General features: G+C 40.9%; 1 protein-coding gene across 1 annotated transcript in view; it reads right to left on the reverse strand.

Moving 5' to 3' along the window:
* Positions 1-16538, reverse strand: part of LOC134486562 (sterile alpha motif domain-containing protein 9-like) — a 30399-nt gene extending 13861 nt beyond the window's left edge. Inside the window, 2 exon segments of the mRNA XM_087659693.1 lie at positions 6808-6917; positions 16432-16538. The gene's annotated coding sequence lies outside the window, so the exon portion shown is untranslated.
* Between the last annotated feature and the right edge of the window lie 1471 nt (positions 16539-18009).

Here is an 18009-nt window from a genome sequence, read left to right on the forward strand (position 1 = left end):
GCAAACATGGAATATTCAAACACACCAGAAAGGCAAGATCTAGTTTCAAAATCATATTTGATCATGATGCTGGAGGACTTCAAGAAAGACGTGAAGAACTCCCTTAGAGAACAAGTAGAAGCCTACAGAGAGGAATCTCAAAAATCCCTGAAAGAATTCCAGGAAAACATAAATAAACAATTAAAAGCCCATAGAGAGGAGTTGAAAAATCCCAGAAAGAATTCCAGGAAAACACAATCAAACAGTTGAAGGAATTACAAATGGAAATAGAAGCAATCAATAAATAACACATGGAAACAACCCTGGATATAGAAAACCAAAAAAAGAGACAAGGAGCTGTAGATACGAGCTTCACCAACAAATACAAGAGATGGAAGAGAGAATCTCAGGAGCAGAAGATTCCATAGAAATCATCGACTCAACTGTCAAAGATAATGTAAAGCAGAAAAAGCTACTGGTCCAAAACATACAGGAAATCCAGGACTCAATGAGACGATCAAATCTAAGGATAATAGGTATAGAAGAGAGTGAAGACTCCAAGCTCAAAGGACCAGTAAATATCTTCAACAAAATCATAGAAGGAAACTTCCCTAACCTAAAGTAAGAGATACCCATAAGCATATAAGAAGCCTACAGAACTCCAAATAGATTGGACCAGAAAAGAAAGTCCTCCTGTCAAATAATAGTCAAAACACCAAATGCACAATATAAAGAAAGAATATTAAAAGCAGTAAAGGAAAAAGGTCAAGTAACATATAAAGGCAGAACTATCAGAATCAAACCAGACTTTTTGCCAGAAACTATGAAAGCCAGAAGATCCTGGAAAGATGTCATACAGACCCTAAGAGAACACAAATGCCAGCCCAGGTTAATGTATCCTGCAAAACTCTCAATTAACATACATGGAGAAACCAAGATATTCCATGACAAAACCAAATTTACACAATATCTTTCTACAAATCCGGCACTACAAAGGATAATAAACGGTAAAGCAAAACATAAGGAGGCAAGCTACACCCTAGAAGAAGCAAGAAACTAATCATCTTGGCAAAAAAACAAATAGAAGAAAAGCACACAAACATAACCTCATATACAAATATGAATATAACAGGAAACAATAATCACTATTCCTTAATATCTCTCAACAGCAATGGCCTCAACTCCCCAATAAAAAGAATAGATTAACAAACTGGATACGCAACGAGGACCCTGCATTCTGCTGCCTACAGGAAACACACCTCAAAGACAAAGACAGACACTACCTCAGAGTGAAAGGCTGGAAAACAATTTTCCAAGCAAATGGTTGGTAGAAGCAAGCTGGAGTAGCCATTCTAATATCAAATGAAATCAATTTTCAACTAAAAGTCATCAAAAAAGATAAGGAAGGACACTTCATATTCATCAAAGGAAAAATCCACCAAGATGAACTCTCAATCCTAAATATCTATGCCCCAAATACAAGGGCAACTACATACATAAAAGAAACCTTACTAAAGCTCGAAAGACACATTGCACCTCACACAATAATAGTAGGAGATTTCAACACCCCACTCTCATCAATGAACAGATCATGGAAACAGAAATTAAACAGAGACGTAGACAGACTAAGAGAAGTCATGAGCCAAATGGACTTAACAGATATTTATAGAACATTCTAGCCTAAAGCAAAAGGTTTTACATTCTTCTAACATCCTCATGGTACTTTCTCCCAAAAATGACCGTATAATTGGTCAAAAAAACGGGCCTCAACAGGTACAGAAAGATAGAAATAATCCGATGCGTACTATCAGATCACCAAGGCCTGAAGCTGGTCTTCAATAACAATAAGGGAAGAATGCCCACATATACATGGAAATTGAACAATGCTCTACTCAACGATAACCTGTTCAAGGAAGAAAAAGAAAGAAATTAAAGAATTCTTGGAATTTAATGAAAATGAAGGTACAACATACCCAGACTTATGGGACACAATGATAGCTGTGCTAAGAGGAAAATTCATACCTGTGAGTGCCTGCAGAAAGAAACAGGAAAGAGCATATGTCACCAGCTTGACAACACACCTAAAAGCTCTAGAACAAAAAGAAGCAAATACACCCAGGAGGAGTAGAAGGTAGGAAATAATCAAACTCAGAGCTGAAATCAACCAAGTAGAAACAAAAAGGACCATAGAAAGAATCAACAGAACCAAAGGTCGGTTCTTTGAGAAAATTAACAAGATAGATAAACTCTTAGCCAGACTAAAGAGAGGACACATAGAGTGTGTCCAAATTAACAAAATCAGAAATGAAAAGGGAGACATAACTACAGATTCAGAGGAAATTAAAAAAATCATCAGATCTTACTATAAAAGCCTATATTCAACAAAACTTGAAAATCTGCAGGAAATGGACAATTTCCTAGAGAGATACCAGGTACCAAAGTTAAACAGGAACAGATAAACCAATTAAACAACCCCATAACTCCTAAGGAAATAGAAGCAGTCATTAAAGGTCTCCCAACCAAAGAGAGCTCAGGTCCAGACGGGTTTAGTGCAGAATTCTATCAGACCTCCGTAGAAGACCTCATACCAATATTATCCAAACTATTCCACAAAATTGAAACAGATGGAGCACTACCGAATTCCTTCTATGAAGCCACAATTACTCTCATACTTAAACCACACAAAGACCCAACAAAGAAAGAGAACTTCAGACCAATTTCCCTTAAGAATATCGACGCAAAAATACTCAATAAAATTCTGGCAAACCGAATCCAAGAGCACATCAAAACAATCATTCACCATGATCAAGTAGGCTTCATCCCAGGCATGCAGGGATGGTTTAATATAAGGAAAACAATCAACGTAATCCATTATATAAACAAACTGAAAGAACAAAACCACATGATCATTTCATTAGATGCTTAGAAAGCATTTGACAAAATTCAACACCCCTTCATGATAAAAGTCCTGGAAAGGATAGGAATTCAAGGCCCATACCTAAACATAGTAAAAGCCATATATAGCAAACCAGTTGCTAACATTAAAAATGGAAAGAAACTTGAAGCAATCCCACTAAAATCAGGGAATAGACAAGGCTGCCCACTCTCTCCCTACTTATTCAATACAGTTCTTGAAGCTCTAGCCAGAGCAGTCAGAAAACAAAACGAAATCAAGGGGATACAGATTGGTAAAGAACAAGTCAAAATATCACTATTTGCTAATAATATGATAGTATATTTAAGTGATCCCAAAAGTTCCACCAGAGAAATACTAAAGCTGATAAACAACTTCAGCAAAGTGGTTGGGTATAAAATTAACTCAAATAAATCAGTAGCCTTCCTCTACACAAAAGAGAAATAAGCCGAGAAAGAAATTAGGGAAACGACACCCTTCATAATAGACAGAAACAATATAAAGTACCTCGGTGTGACTTTAACCAAGCAAGTAAAAGATCTGTACAATAAGAACTTCAAGCCTCTGAAGGAAGAAATTGAAGAAGACCTCAGAAGATGGAAAGATCTCCCATGCTCATGGATTGGCAGGATTAACATAGTAAAAATGGCCATTTTACCAAAAGTGATCTACAGATTCAATGCAATTCCCATCAAAATACCAATCCAATTCTTCAAAGAGTTAGACAGAACAATTTGCAAATTCATCTGGAATAACAAAAAACCCAGAATAGCTGAAACTATTCTCAACAATAAAAGGACTTCAGGGAGAATCACTATCCCTGAACTCAAGCAATATTACAGAGCAATAGTGTTAAAAACTGCATGGTATTGGTACAGAGACAGACAGATAGACCAATGGAACAGAATTGAAGACCCAGAAATGAACCCACACACTTATGGGCACTTGATTTTTGACAAAGGAGCCAAAACCATTCAATGGAAAAAAGATAGCATTTTCAGCAAATGGTGCTGGTTCAACTGGAGGTCAACATGCAGAAGAATGCAAATCGATCCATGCTTATTACCCTGTACAAAGCTTAAGTCCAAGTGGATCAAGGACCTCCATGTCAAACCAGATACACTCAAACTAATAGAAGAAAAACTAAGGCAGCATCTCGAACACATAGGCACTGGAAAAAATTTCCTGAACAAAACACCATTGGCTTATGCTCTAAGATCAAGAATTGACAAATGGGATCTCATAAAACTGCAAAGCTTCTGTAAGGCAAAGGACACTGTGGTTAGGACAAAAGGGCAACCAACAGATTGGGAAAAGATCTTTACCAATCCTACAACAGATAGAGGCCTTATTTCCAAAATATACAAAGAACTCAAGAAGTTAGACTGCAGGGAGACAAATAACCCTATTAAAAAATGGGGTTCAGCGCTAAACAAAGAATTCATAACTGAGGAATGCCGAATGGCTGAGAAACACCTAAAGAAGTGTTCAACATCTTTGGTCATAAGGGAAATGCAAATCAAAACAACCCTGAGATTTCACCTCACACCAGTGAGAATGGCTAAGATCAAAAACTCAGGTGACAGCAAATGCTGGCAAGGATGCAGAGAAAGAGGAACATTCCTCCATTGTTGGTGTGATTGCAGACTGGTACAACCATTCTGGAAAACCGTCTGGAGGTTCCTCAGAAAACTGGACATTGAACTGCCTGAGGATCCAGCTATACCTCTCTTGGGCATATACCCAAAAGATGCCCCAACATACAAAAAAGACACATGCTCCACTATGTTCATAGCAGCCTTATTTATAATAGCTAGAGGCTGGAAAGAACCCAGATGCTCTTCAACAGAGGAATGGATACAGAAAATGTGGTACATCTACACAATGGAATATTCCTCAGCTATCAAAAACAATGACTTTATGAAATTCATAGGCAAATGTTTGGAACTGGAAAATATCATCCTGAGTGAGGTAACGCAGTCACAGAAAAACACGCATGGTATGCACTCAGTGATACGTGGCTATTAGCCCAAATGCTTGAATTACCCTAGATGCCTAGAACAAGTGAAACTCAAGACAGATGATCAAAATGTGAATGCTTCACTCCTTCTTTAAAAGGGGAACAAGAATACCCTTGGCAGGGAATAGAGAGGCAAAAATTAAAACAGAGACAGAAGGAACACCCATTCACAGGCTGCCCCACAGGTGGCCCATACATATACAGCCATCCAATTAGATGGATGAAGCAAAGAAGTGCAGGCTGACAGGAGCTGGATGTAGATCGCTCCTGAGAGACATAGCCAGAATACAGCAAATACAGAGGCGACTGCCATAAGCAAACCACTGAACTGAGAACAGGACCCCCGTTGAAGGAATCAGAGAAAGAACTGGAAGAGCTTGAAGGAGCTCGAGACCCCTTATGAACAACAATGCCAAGCAACCAGAGCTTCCAGGGACTAAGCCACTACCTAAAGACTATACATGGACTGACCCTGGACTCTGACCTCATAGGTAGCAATGAATATTCTAGTAAGATCACCAGTGGAGGGGGAAGCCATTGGTCCTGCTAAGACTGAACGCCCAGTGAATGTGATTGTTGGGGGGAGGGTTGCAATGGTGGCAGGATTGGGAGGGGAACACCCACAAAAAAGGGGAGGGGGAGGGATTAGGGGGATGTTTGCCCGGAAACCAAGAAAGGGAATAACACTCGAAATGTAAATAAGAAATACTCAAGTTAATAAAAAAAAAAAAAAGAAAAAAAATAATAGCCTGCTTTCTGGTACCAATTTTCTCCTACTTTGATTTATATTGCTATGATAAAATAATGACTAAATATATCTTGGAAAGGAAAGTTGGTCGTATGTATCCTGATCTCATTGAATTCAGGGAACTGAAAGCAGAAACTGAAGTAGTCAGCTTGTCTCTATCTACTTGACTCTAATTTGTGTCAAGTAGGGAAAATAAAACAAAAAAACTAACAGGCATACCTCCCTTAAAGGTGTGAACAGAACCATAGAAGAGTTCAAACAATGGTTGGAATTTGTTTAAAATGTTCCAAAAAGTCAAATTAATGAAGCCATCATTAATTAAATCTAGAAAAATTAGAACACCAAATCTATCAGTACAAATATATCATAACCGATTGAATGGCATAGAAACCTCGCGCATATAAATGAATCAGTAAATGGAAGGATTTGTGAAAATTATTACATGTTACTTCATAACTTCTGAAATTTCATCTTCAGAAAATTTCCGCTAATGACAAAAAGAAGAAAAGTCAGCATCACTGTGGGGAAGCCTAACCTAAGTAGGCTCTTTTCAGTAGAACCCATCACAATGAATGCCAACTGTAATTGGACAAGTGTTAATCATATACCATCTAGTTTGGCCATCTGCTTCTGAGTCAGCCACCATGTATGGGGTCTCCACATGTACTCCAGAGTGTTAAGAGACTGGCATAGCTTTTCAACCCTGAGGAACTGTTACACTCTGTTTCCATTTCTACCCTTTGATTTTTGGATCTGGAATATTTACTAGTGGAGTAACGGTACCATATCTTAGACAATGTAGGGAGCCGTATTGGATTTGGGCCTGGCCGCTTTGTGACTGTATGGCTCAAAGTGGTTCCTTGACTCTGGGCTGTATGGCCACAGATACTCACCCCTAAGATGACTGGCATAAAGTCTTGAGATTGTTGGACAAAAGACTCTCCCATGAATTTATGGCACAGGAAGATAACAATCACAGAATGCTTCAGCCTGAGCAAATACCAGATATCTCCTGAACAAATACCTGGTGTCGCCACCGCATGACCTCTTCACCTCCTGCTATCAGAGTATTCTTGTCCCTCCTTCCTTTGTGTTTCACAAACGTCACTCCCGCTACCTGAAAGCCTTAAAAGCTGTAACACTCACCCCAATAAACGAGACCTTGACAACAGAACTTTGCTTGGTCTCCTTCTTCTCTTCACCCCCATTGACCCACAGGTAGAAAGCTTCTTCAGGACACGGAATAACTGGACCTGCTGGACACGTCAAGACAAGGATTCAGGACACGTATGACCTTCTGGACAATCTTGCCTCAATTATGCAAGATATTGCTACCTCATATGCCATAATCAAGTCCTAAGAGGTTGCAGCTCTTACTGATTTCCAGGGCTCTGGAGGCAGGGAGAGAAAGGCAAGGGAGGGGAAGGAGTTCCCCAAGCTTTGGAGACAGAACTATGGAAACAGTGTGAGATTTCTACAGGCAGGTGGTCAGGGGAGTTTAGGGCAGGTAGAGAGGTGGAGATAATAATTTAGTAAGGGCACACTTTTCCAGATGGAAGATAGTAGCACCCAGCAATTGTGCCAGGCTAGTTGTAACTGAGCAACTGTATGTCTGTGTCTTTTGTCTGAGGATTCAAGGGAAGCTGGGTGGGGTCTGGTAGCATGGTCACCTCCTGGAGCTAAAGGTGGGTAGAGTATAAAACTACACACTACAGTTTATCAATAAAGACTCTCTCTCTCTCTCTCTCTCTCTCTCTCTCTCTCTCTCTCTCTCTCTCTTTCTCTCTCTCTCTCTCTCTCTCTCTCTCTCTCTCAGATCACTTCTGAAATTCTTAGAAATCTGTGCAACCTCTTTAATGTGTGTATTCATTCTTTAAGCTGCATAGATAGTTATTGTATGTTGTGTGCCATGAGAATTAATATTTGCACTTAAGTACCTACATCTATCTTCAGGGTAAGTAAGATTACATGACAAATTTGTATCATTGGTATGTATTATTACTAAGTAAAACCTGACATTATGAAAGACACAAAGTGCTTCATGGTGTTCTTACAGTGGGCTCTTTAACGCTGACCTAACTTGTGTTCTCTTTTCTTGATGATTCACAACCATAACATGAGGGCATAAATTTTTTTGCAACCTACTTTTAATAAGGGTTCAACATTTCCTCTAGCCTACTATCCAGCCGAGGTAATAATAAAGCTATTCTGATATCAGGGAAGTGGCCCTGTTTGGCAATAGATTTTTGGGGGTAAGCTCGATCACCTTTGGCATTAGTTCAGTCCCATAGAAAACATTGAATAAGACTCAGCAGCTGCAGTTCAGTCATCTAGGCAGGCAGACACCAGGCACAAACCAGCAGCTGTAATTTAGTCCCAAAGAAACCTCAAGACTTGCCACCCAGTCACACAAAAATTGTAAATACTGAACGTAGCTCTGTAGGTCCAAACAAATTCTCTGGTGTAGAGGGCCGCTTTAACATTCACCACCACAAGATGGCGCTGGCTTCCACTGTGCCCCACGTGGAAGGCCAGGATAGCTTCCGCCATTACAAGATGGCGCTGGCCTCCGCTGCACCAGCCGACTTCCTTTCAGGAAGTTAACTTGTGCACATGTGCAAGAGTGCCTTCGTGCCAGGTCTTTGCCCACTCCGGGGCGTGCCTAATGAGATCATAGGTAAGCAACCAATCAGGTGTAGATGCGCCGCGGTAGGGTGTACCTAAGCCGCACCATGCGGGCGCGCGGCTCTCCTTAATATTGAATAAAAGTTTTGGCTGCCGCAAGGATTCGTCTGTCCCTGCGTGTTTTCTTGCTGGCGAGGTTGCGTGTGGGACATCTGGTGCCGAGAACCCGGGATAAAAAAACGCCACACCATCGCCAGGCGCCGAGAGGGTGTCCTCCATCCGCGGAGAGAATCCAGAAGCGGCAGGAATTGAGGTAAGCTCCAAGAGACATGATAATTTCCGAATTGTTTGGTCTTGACCTATCGTATCTTTCTCCTTCTGCTGAGGGTGCTGTTGAGGCCTCTATTACATGGTAGTCTGAGGCTGGGAACGTTAGGAATTTGGCAGATGGCTAAGGATTGTTTAGGTAAAGACATTTTTCGTCCTATAATAGCGGCAGGCCAAGAGGCCCTGGACGAAATTCAGGAAAGCATGTCAGAAATGGAGCGTAGTGAAAGGTTGCAACGAAAAAATGATACTGATCGATCTCAAGCACCAGGCCCCTCTGCGGTCTTACCACCATCGGAGGTGATAGTATGGGGAAGGACGCCCCGGGGACAGTGGTCACCTCGGCTACTGAGGGAGGGACCCCTGCAAAAACGGGGGCCCTGAATAAAAAGGGGGCCCCCCAGCTAAGATTAAATTAAATAAACAGGGAAAGGAGGAGAAAACCCCGAAAAAAAGCCTTTATCCAGTAAAGGAGTTAGAGGTCTTGGGGCTTGATAGTTCAGAAACAGACGAGCTTGGCTCCTCTGAGGAAGAGGATTTAGAAGATGAGGCAGCTTGCTATGAAGAAGAAAGATATGGGCCTACGTGGAGAGCCACTGTGAAAAAACCAAAAGTTATGGATCCTTCATGGACAAGGCTGGTAATTTTGTTTATTTTTTTCTTTGTGTGGGAAGCCGTTACAGCCGTTAGGACAGGTCAGAGGGTCCTTACAGAGCAACAAGAAAGTATGTTGGAGGGAGAAAAGATTTTAGAGACTAGATTGTTTGTTAGAAGTTGTGTTTTGCTTTCCAAAGTTGTGGTTTGCCCTGAAGCTATCTGTATTTTAATGCTAATTCCACTGCCCCAAGGACAGCTGCCTAGTCATGTACTCAGAACTCAGGTGACCTTGTGGTTGTGCTCTGGTGTTACAAAGAGAACTTAAAGATTGTGATTAAGGATTGCCAGTGTTACATTGACTAACTCAAACTTATTTTTAATTAAGAAAAAAATCAAACAGGTGGAGATTGTTACAAGATTTACGAAGGATTGATGAGGTTTTGGAACTTGTGAGAACATTACAGCCAGTTTACTTACTCCAACTGCCATTTCAAGATAGATTTAGAGGATTGCTAACAGCCTTGTATTAGGTAATTTTGTTGCTTCTTCAATGTAAAAGGTTAGAACCTTAAATCTTTCAGTGTATATGGAAATTTTTACTACAAACCTTTGCTCTCAAAATGAGATTTTATATTTGGGGAGTAGCTGTTGCACTACTCCAAAAAAAAGAATACTTAAAGCTAATTTTAAGCTTCTAAGGATATGTTAATTGGCTAAGTACCTCACCCTACCAGAGGACTTAGGTCTTTGTTATGCACATTGGAGATAAAGCTTCAGCTGTGTTAATACAGAATTGTAGACTAGAGTCATGAAAATAAGTTAAAAAGAAACCTGGTAAAACATATCTTATTCCAAACAACAGTTTATTGGTTATTACAAATACTGATATTTGACCTACTACATATACAAATTCTTCAGGCAAAATTGATAATTTTACTCTTTACATGCTTTTGTACTTACTGTATATTTGTACATGCAACCCATAGAAAATGCGCTTACTCTATTTATACAGTGGTGGTGGTTCATCTAATGAAAAGGCTACATATATGATTGGATCACTTGTTTATTCTCTTGAGTTTCTGTTGCTTCAACACAGATTATTAATTTCCGTGGTTTAGCCACTGTTTTTAAATCAAACTTTCAATTCACATACTGATAGCCAATGTGTGGCTTGTGGTTTACAATTGATTTCAATTACTTAATGCTTTATTAGAGACAGGTTTTCTACTTAAAATCAATGAGTGATTGCAGTGTGAATGTCTGACAACTCACTGTCCTTTCAGTGCTCTGGCTCAGACAACTAATTTAAACCTTAGGCTCATACCTAGCTTTGAAAATGGTAATAGAGTTGATATGAAAAAAAAGAAGACTCCATTTGCTTACTTTAAATTCTCAGCCCTGCCCTACCAGCTCAGGGATTTTTAGTAAGACTGAAATTGGACAATATTTACAGGATTTGACATTTCTAATTAATGCTTATGTTTAGGTAAATAAAGTTTGTGAGGTGCTAGAGAAATAGCTTAGTGGTTAAGAGCACTAAGTACTGTTCCTTTATAGGACATTTAAGAACTCAAACTGGATTGCCTGGGCTCTTTAGTAAGGGAGGACAATGATACCAGACAGATTATAGGCCTTACATAGGAACAATTAGTCAAAAAATCTCATTCTTTATATATCCAAAACAATAATGCTGGAGACAATAATTTGGTATACAAGTCAATTTATAAATACAAGTGCTCAGTGTCCTCGATTTAATCCTCGAGGACTTACCTTAATAAATAATATCTTTACTATATCTTTATAAATAAAAAGGGGGAGTTATCCCTGTATGCTAAATAATGCTCCTTTTATTTCAATTTTAAATTTTGAATGCCAAAGTTTATGGCACCCTACAACTAGGCATACTTCTGCCTAGGTGAAATAGAGAGATCCACATATTGACATGATCCTGTCCAGATATTTTATATGGGGAAGAGGGAATGTTTGTGTTTTTCTACAGGATGCTATAAGAGTGTGCCAGCTGCCTAAGTGGTTGCTGAGACTTGCTGATCCTGGTTACATGAAGATTCAGCTCTCGTGGTTCGGGTCCCTGGAGTCATTCCTCTGCTCTGAGAGGAAGATAGAAGATTCCCCCTCACCTTTTGTCATCACAGAGATTTTGGCGTTGCTGCAGTCAGTGTTACCACTGCGTGTGTCCCGTCCCACTATGGCCCGCTCTCTGACCCTCTGTGCACTGCTGCTTTCTGGAGAAGACTGGACTCCAGCCGTTGCTGCCCCCCTCATTCCGTGACTCTTGCTGCCTTAACTGGTCATTTTACAGACTGTAGCTTCACAGGAATGCCACCTGCGTAAAGCTGCTGTGGACTGGGGAACTCTGCCCTGGTTGTACAGATCTCAGAAATGATTCCATTGTCTGCTGGTTGTTCCAGAGAAAAATGACTGATCCTGAACTGTCCTGGAAAAGACCTTGACACCTTCGCTGCTATTGTAGCAGCCATTACTGCTGCAGACATTGTGTCTACAGTGTCTGGAGTTATCCTCCTCGAATCTATTTTTAGACAAACACAGTGGGTGAACTTTCTGGAGTAGTTGCTAACAATGGGAAATTCTAAGTTCTATTATAGGAGCGGCTTGACTACGGCCCTTTGTGGTAACAGCTGCGGTGAACCAGATGAGGTGCCCGCTACTCATCGGGAGTGGCTCTGTTTGGTGCAGCTGTATGCTGTGGATTAGTGTTCATGTTATGGTTGGTTTGCAAACTCAGATCTCAACAGAAACGTGACAAGGCCGTTATCACTCAAGCACTTGTGGCCATTGTACAAGGGGTCTCCCCTGGAATTTGGTTATCTATCTTCAAAAAATTAGTCGGTATCTGAGTTCTCTGCTCTTGCACCCCATGGATCTGTGGATCCATTGCACTAGGATGAGAGAGACTCAATGATCCTTTGATCAACCCTTCCACATCGCTGAGGTTTCCTCATTGCACGCGATAGGGTGATCAGGACTGTTATAAAATAAATAAATACGGGGAGATGTAGAGGGCCGCTTTAACATTTGCCACCACAAGATGGCGCTGGCTTCCACTGCACCCCACGTGGAAGGCCAGGATAGCTTCCGCCATCACAAGATGGCGCTGGCCTCCGCCGTGCCAGCCGACTTCCTTTCAGGAAGTTAACTGTGTGCGCATGTGCAAGAGTGCCTTTATGCCAGGTCTTTGCCCGCTCCAGGGCGTGCCTAATGAGATCATGGGTAAGCGACCAATCAGGTGTGGATGCGCCTCGCTAGGTTGTATATAAGCCGTGCCATGCGGGCGCGCGGGGCTCTCCTTAAGATTGATAAAAAGTTTTGGCTGCCGCAGGATTCGTATGTCCCCGCGTGTTTTCTTGCTGGCAAGGTCGCGCGTGGGACACTCTGGTGATGCACTTGGCTGCACATTAACCTCTTGTACCTGTGCCATTTCCTGTTCTTTTAGACCCCTGGATGCAGGAGTGGGTGGCAGTTCAACTTCCAACCTAGGCACTTCTACCCCTATCCAGAAACTCTCTAAGTGTGTAGCCAACTCTGCAATCTTTCTAACAGAAGACAATTGTCAGGCTTTCCAGTAAAGTTTTTCAAAATAACATACCTTGAAACATGACACAAATACAGAAACACCCTTCTTGGAGCAAGGCAGAATAACACTCAGTGGCAGTAGCTACCATTTTGCCAGTCTCCTTAAACAACATTGCTAAGCACTCATAATCTGCCATTTCCTCTACATTAGAAGCAGTTACCTATTTTGCCTAAGCCATGTTGGGTACCACCTGCAACTTAAGTGTTTTCAAAGTCTAATTTTAATGGTGGTTCTTAAATGTTTGCATCTCCCTTCTAGCCTACTACCCACCAGAGGTAGTAAAAATGAAAGGATATGAGGGAAGTGGCCTTGTTTAGGAAGGTTTTTTGGGACAACTCCCATTTGTGTTGTCAGGAAATTGGCAATTCAGTTCACAGATCAGCAGCAGTGGAGTGATCCACTAGCAAGCACTTCATGGGTATACCAACAGTTCAATTTCATAGAGTAAGGATAGGAAGCACAAATCTGCAGTAGTAGCATGCCTAGCAGAGAGAGCCAGGCCTCAGCCTCGGTACAAGTCAGCAGGAAGGACCAGGAGGGACATCAGAAGTTTTGGCTGTTCCTCTCTCAGAGAAGTTCTCAGTTGTGCTTCTCTCAATAAAGCAAAGATCAGCAGACATGACACCAAGAAATTATGCAAGCAAGCCAAGATTAGCCTCTGTCACTGTTTGCCAATCTCTTTTTATACTCCCTCTGAACATCATGTGTCCTCCATGGGTCTTGCCTCAGGACATGTCTTGCCTTAGCACATCAGTCTGTCTCAGCTAACATCACTCTGACAATTAGCCTGAGTTCAGAAGCCTTAAGAAACTGCAGCACACTACCAGCAGTTTTCTGGTGAGTTTCTTTTTGTAGAGTCCTATCAAATGGAGCTCAACTATGTTTGTAAGGTGAACCAATACATGAATGTCATTAACAAAGAGTATCGAGGCAGATCAAACCAAACCAAAGCTCAGTGCTCATCTCCTTGAGGTCATATTTATACTCCTCATCATGGGTCTTCTCATGTGTTCCCTATATCAAAACATCCTTTTACCTGTGTGCCCCAGCAAAACATCATTTGAAATAACAAACTTTCCAATGAAGGTTCCACTTCAGTACCCCCATTTTATCTTCTTTTATACAGTTAAACCTCAGCTCGGAGGTGAATAAGGAAGACACTAGTTGCATATTTCTTTCCCTTTGTAATCACCGTTACACAAACAAGTTCTTGCTCAGCCAACATCTTAGCCTCAGACGCATGTTTCAGTACACACAGCAGTGTTCACACATCTGCAGTAGTCTGTAGCCTGCTCATACTCTCCTTTCTGTGCTACCTTTTGGGACTTCAAAGTGTGCTCTAAACCTGGATGTCCTTGTCCTCAGGGCATCCCTGTACTCACCCTGGGTTGTGCTTTGAAAGAGAAATGTCCCCTATGGCTATAGATATTTGAACACTTGGTCCTCAGTTGGTGATACTGTTTGGAGAGGATATGGAACCTTTAGAATGTGGAGGAAGCATAACAGTGGGAGGTGGAGTAGGTTTTGTGATTATGTAGCCTCACTCTACTTCCCATTCACTCTCTGCTTTGTATGTATGCATGAAGATGTGATCTCTCTGCTTCCTGTTCTGGCTGTGTATTGCCTACTGCCATGACTTCCCTGCCTTTATAGATGCCCCTTCTGAAACTGTAACCCAAAATAAATTCTCTCTTCCATAATTCACTGTTGGTTATGGTGTTTTATCAGAGCATCTAAATGTCCCATATCTTACTTATCAAGTCACTCTGTGCTACATAGAAGACTGCCCCTATGGGATTCCTGCTATAGACATGTTTATTTCCCAATGGCTCAGTCCCCATTACTCATCTTTCTACTCATAGCAAGAATGATGCAACTACCACTATATAAGAAAGTATACTAGCTCAAACCATTCGATGATACATGCCCATTGATATCTACTAGAGATAGATCACATAATACCGTATTGATATTAAATTTTCTTAAATGCCAGTGAGGCAGGTAACACAGCTGCTGGAAAACACTGGATTGTAGAAGGGACTGATGAAATAGATCATCACATGTACTTGAAGGATGTGTTAAACCCAGAATTGATAGACTCCAACCTCACAGACTATCATGGTTGATATTTTTAAAAGAATTGACATGAAGGCAATTGTTGGGAGCCGTATTGGATTTGGCCTGGCTGGTTTGTGACTGTATAGCCCAAGGTGGCTACGTGACTCTGGGCTGTATGGCCACAGAAGCTCACCCCTAAGGTGGCTGCTGTAAGATTATGAGATTGTTGGACAAAAGCCTCTTCCAGGAAGATTCCGGGAGCAATCACAGTATGTTTCAGCCTGAGCAAACACCGGATGTCCCTGAGCAGATTCCTGAGAAGCGTTCAACCTTTTCAAAGAACATGTCCCCGGAAGACTGTTGCCTCTTTGTTTAAGGAGGACATCTTGCAGTTTAGTGATTCACCTTACATCCTTGGGCACTTGCCAATACTCACCCACACTAAGCTTCAATTCCTGACTCAGAGCTTTAAATGCTATACATTACTTTCAATAAATGAGACCTTGACAACAGAACTTTGCTTGATCTCCTTCTTCTCTCCACCCCCTTGACCTACAGGTAGAATGCCTCTTTGGGACCCTGAATAACTGGATCCGCTGGAAGGGTCAATGATCTGTTTTTCTTAGATGAGATCTGTGAGCTCTAAACCTTCCCCTTACAATATAGCCACTATGTGGCACTGTGCTTATATTGATATGTTTAGGGGGAGCCAGCAAAAATATAGCCACTGTTTACAGCAGGAGGTGCCTCTAGAGGCAATAGCATAGCAGAAAAAAACATGCTGGGATGGAATGACAGCTAGGAACAGGTACCAAAAACCTTCTCTAGCTTAATGAATGAAAGAGGGTGTGTTCTTAGTTTGTCTCGGTTATCTTCCTTTGTTTCTGCTGAAACACTAAGAAGGGAGAGATGACTGAGCAGCAGCCCGGAGTAGGAACCACCTTGACTTTCATAGGCATTTTACTTCACTGATTGGTCCTTGTTCTTCATATAATTTGTATGTGCATGCTGAGCCAAATGGAGCTTGCCTGGGTCTGTCAGTATGGCTCTCAACTCATGCTCTGTTTAGTGCCTGCAGCCTAGCTACTTTAGCTGTATACTCAGAGGGAACCTTTGGAGTAAGATTTGCTTCCTCATAGGAATATGGAAATAGGCTAGACTGTTCTAGTTTCATTTTGGTATTGTGATAGAACAGCTCTACCAAACGCAAGATAGGGAAAAAGAGTTTATGACTTACAGTTCCAGGTTACAGGCATTACTGAGGGGTAGTAAAGGCAGGAACTCAAAGGAGATACAAAATTTGGTGAGTGTGGGAGGATGTTGAATCTGAGAGGAGTTAGTAGAGATAATGAATAGAATCAAAATATACTGTATGAAATTTTCAAAGAAGCGGTGAAAATATGCAATGTATAAATTTTTAGCCAGATAAAAAGGAATAGAAGTGCTGATGTGTGCTGTAACATGGATGGGCCTTGTTACAAGGGATCATCTATTGTATAAGTTCATCTACATAAAAGTTAATAGTCATCATGTACTTGTAATTAGTTTACCTCCTCCATTTATAAAAGATGAAATCACTTCATTCCTTTTCCTGTGAAAGGGAACTAAGAAGCCAGATGAGCTGGCACATATCAGGAATCTCAGTTGTTGGGAGCCTGAGACAGGAAGAAGACTGTAAATTAAAAGTTTGCATGGGACCCATTGTATCAGACCACACAGTTCTACATCCTGTCCCCTTAAAACCAATGGAAGCAACCCAAACCAACTAATAATCAACATGACACAGTCAGCAAATGACTGGCAGAGAGAAGTGTGCACAACAAATCTGTCTCCTTTCTAAAGCTGCTTTTATTCACTAGCTGTGATGGAATTTTTTTCCAAATGGTAAGACCTACAGCTTGTTTGTTATGCTGTTATCAATTGTTTTAGTCTGCCATATGCTTGGAGCTGGTTGGGATACCAGGAGGGCAGTGAGCCCAAGAAAGGAGGAGTTGAGGAAAGAGAAAATAAAGTTAGCAAGTAGTATCACAGATTGATAAATATTCTCTGTAACAACATTTTCTTTCATGTTTCCTTGATGATATAGCATGGAAAGGAATAAGCTAGAATGTATAGTCATCTACTATAAGTTTTTTGTAGGTGGAATTTTCCCCACATAACAAAATTAAGTCTCACTCAGCTATACCAGAGGCCACACAGGTGCCCAAAACCCCAGACAAAAAAGCCTGCTTGCAGACATCCAATGCTTCCTCAGAGCCTGCCCAGCTTTCTCCCCAACAACACCCTTACACAGATCTCTATATTCCAGCCTACAATTCTAGCAAAAGGCACTGCTCTACTAGTACCCAGGACTTCAGAAGGTACACCAGTTTCCAGATCTCCAGTACTCCAGAGGTCATGCATACAACCAAAACTATAGAGAAGGCTCCCTACTGGACAAGAGGCTTCTCTGGTTATCAGAAACACAAGCCACCAAGGCCAGAAAAACCAGAGAAGAAACAGAAACCAAGAGGCTGGGAATCCATTCGACAAAGATAAACTCAGAAGTTAGGACCTAAACCTATAATTATGCCAAACTTAGATGCATAGTGGCCAGCATAAAAATACAATCAACAATACTCAGGGTAATATTTCACTACCAGAGCCCAGATATCCTATTACAGCAAGTCCTGAATACTCCAACATAGTTGAAGCACAATAAAGTGTCCTTATAACCAATTTTATGAAGATGATTGATGTCCTTAAAGAGGAAATGAATGAATCCCTTTAATAAATTGATGAAAGTGAAACAATTGAAGGAAATTAATAAATTTCTTAAAGTCAAGAAAACAAACACACAGATACAGGTAATGAATAAAACTGTTCAAGATCTGAAAATTAAAATAGAAGAAATAAAGAAAACACAAACTGAAGAAATCTTAAAGATGGAAATTCTAGGTAAGCAAACAGGAACTGTAACACTAACATCATTAACAGAAAGAAAGAGATGGACTAGAGAATCACCAGCATAAAAGGTACATTAGAAGAAATTGATACATCATTCAAAGAAAATAGTAACCCTAAATAGTTCTCATATAAAAAAATCCAGGAAATCTGAGAACTATGAAAAGGCCAAAACCAAGAATAAT

This window comes from Rattus norvegicus, chromosome 4, assembly GCF_021556685.1.
Source record: "Rattus norvegicus strain SHRSP/BbbUtx chromosome 4, alternate assembly SHRSP_T2T, whole genome shotgun sequence".
In the NCBI taxonomy this organism is placed as follows: domain Eukaryota; kingdom Metazoa; phylum Chordata; class Mammalia; order Rodentia; family Muridae; genus Rattus; species Rattus norvegicus.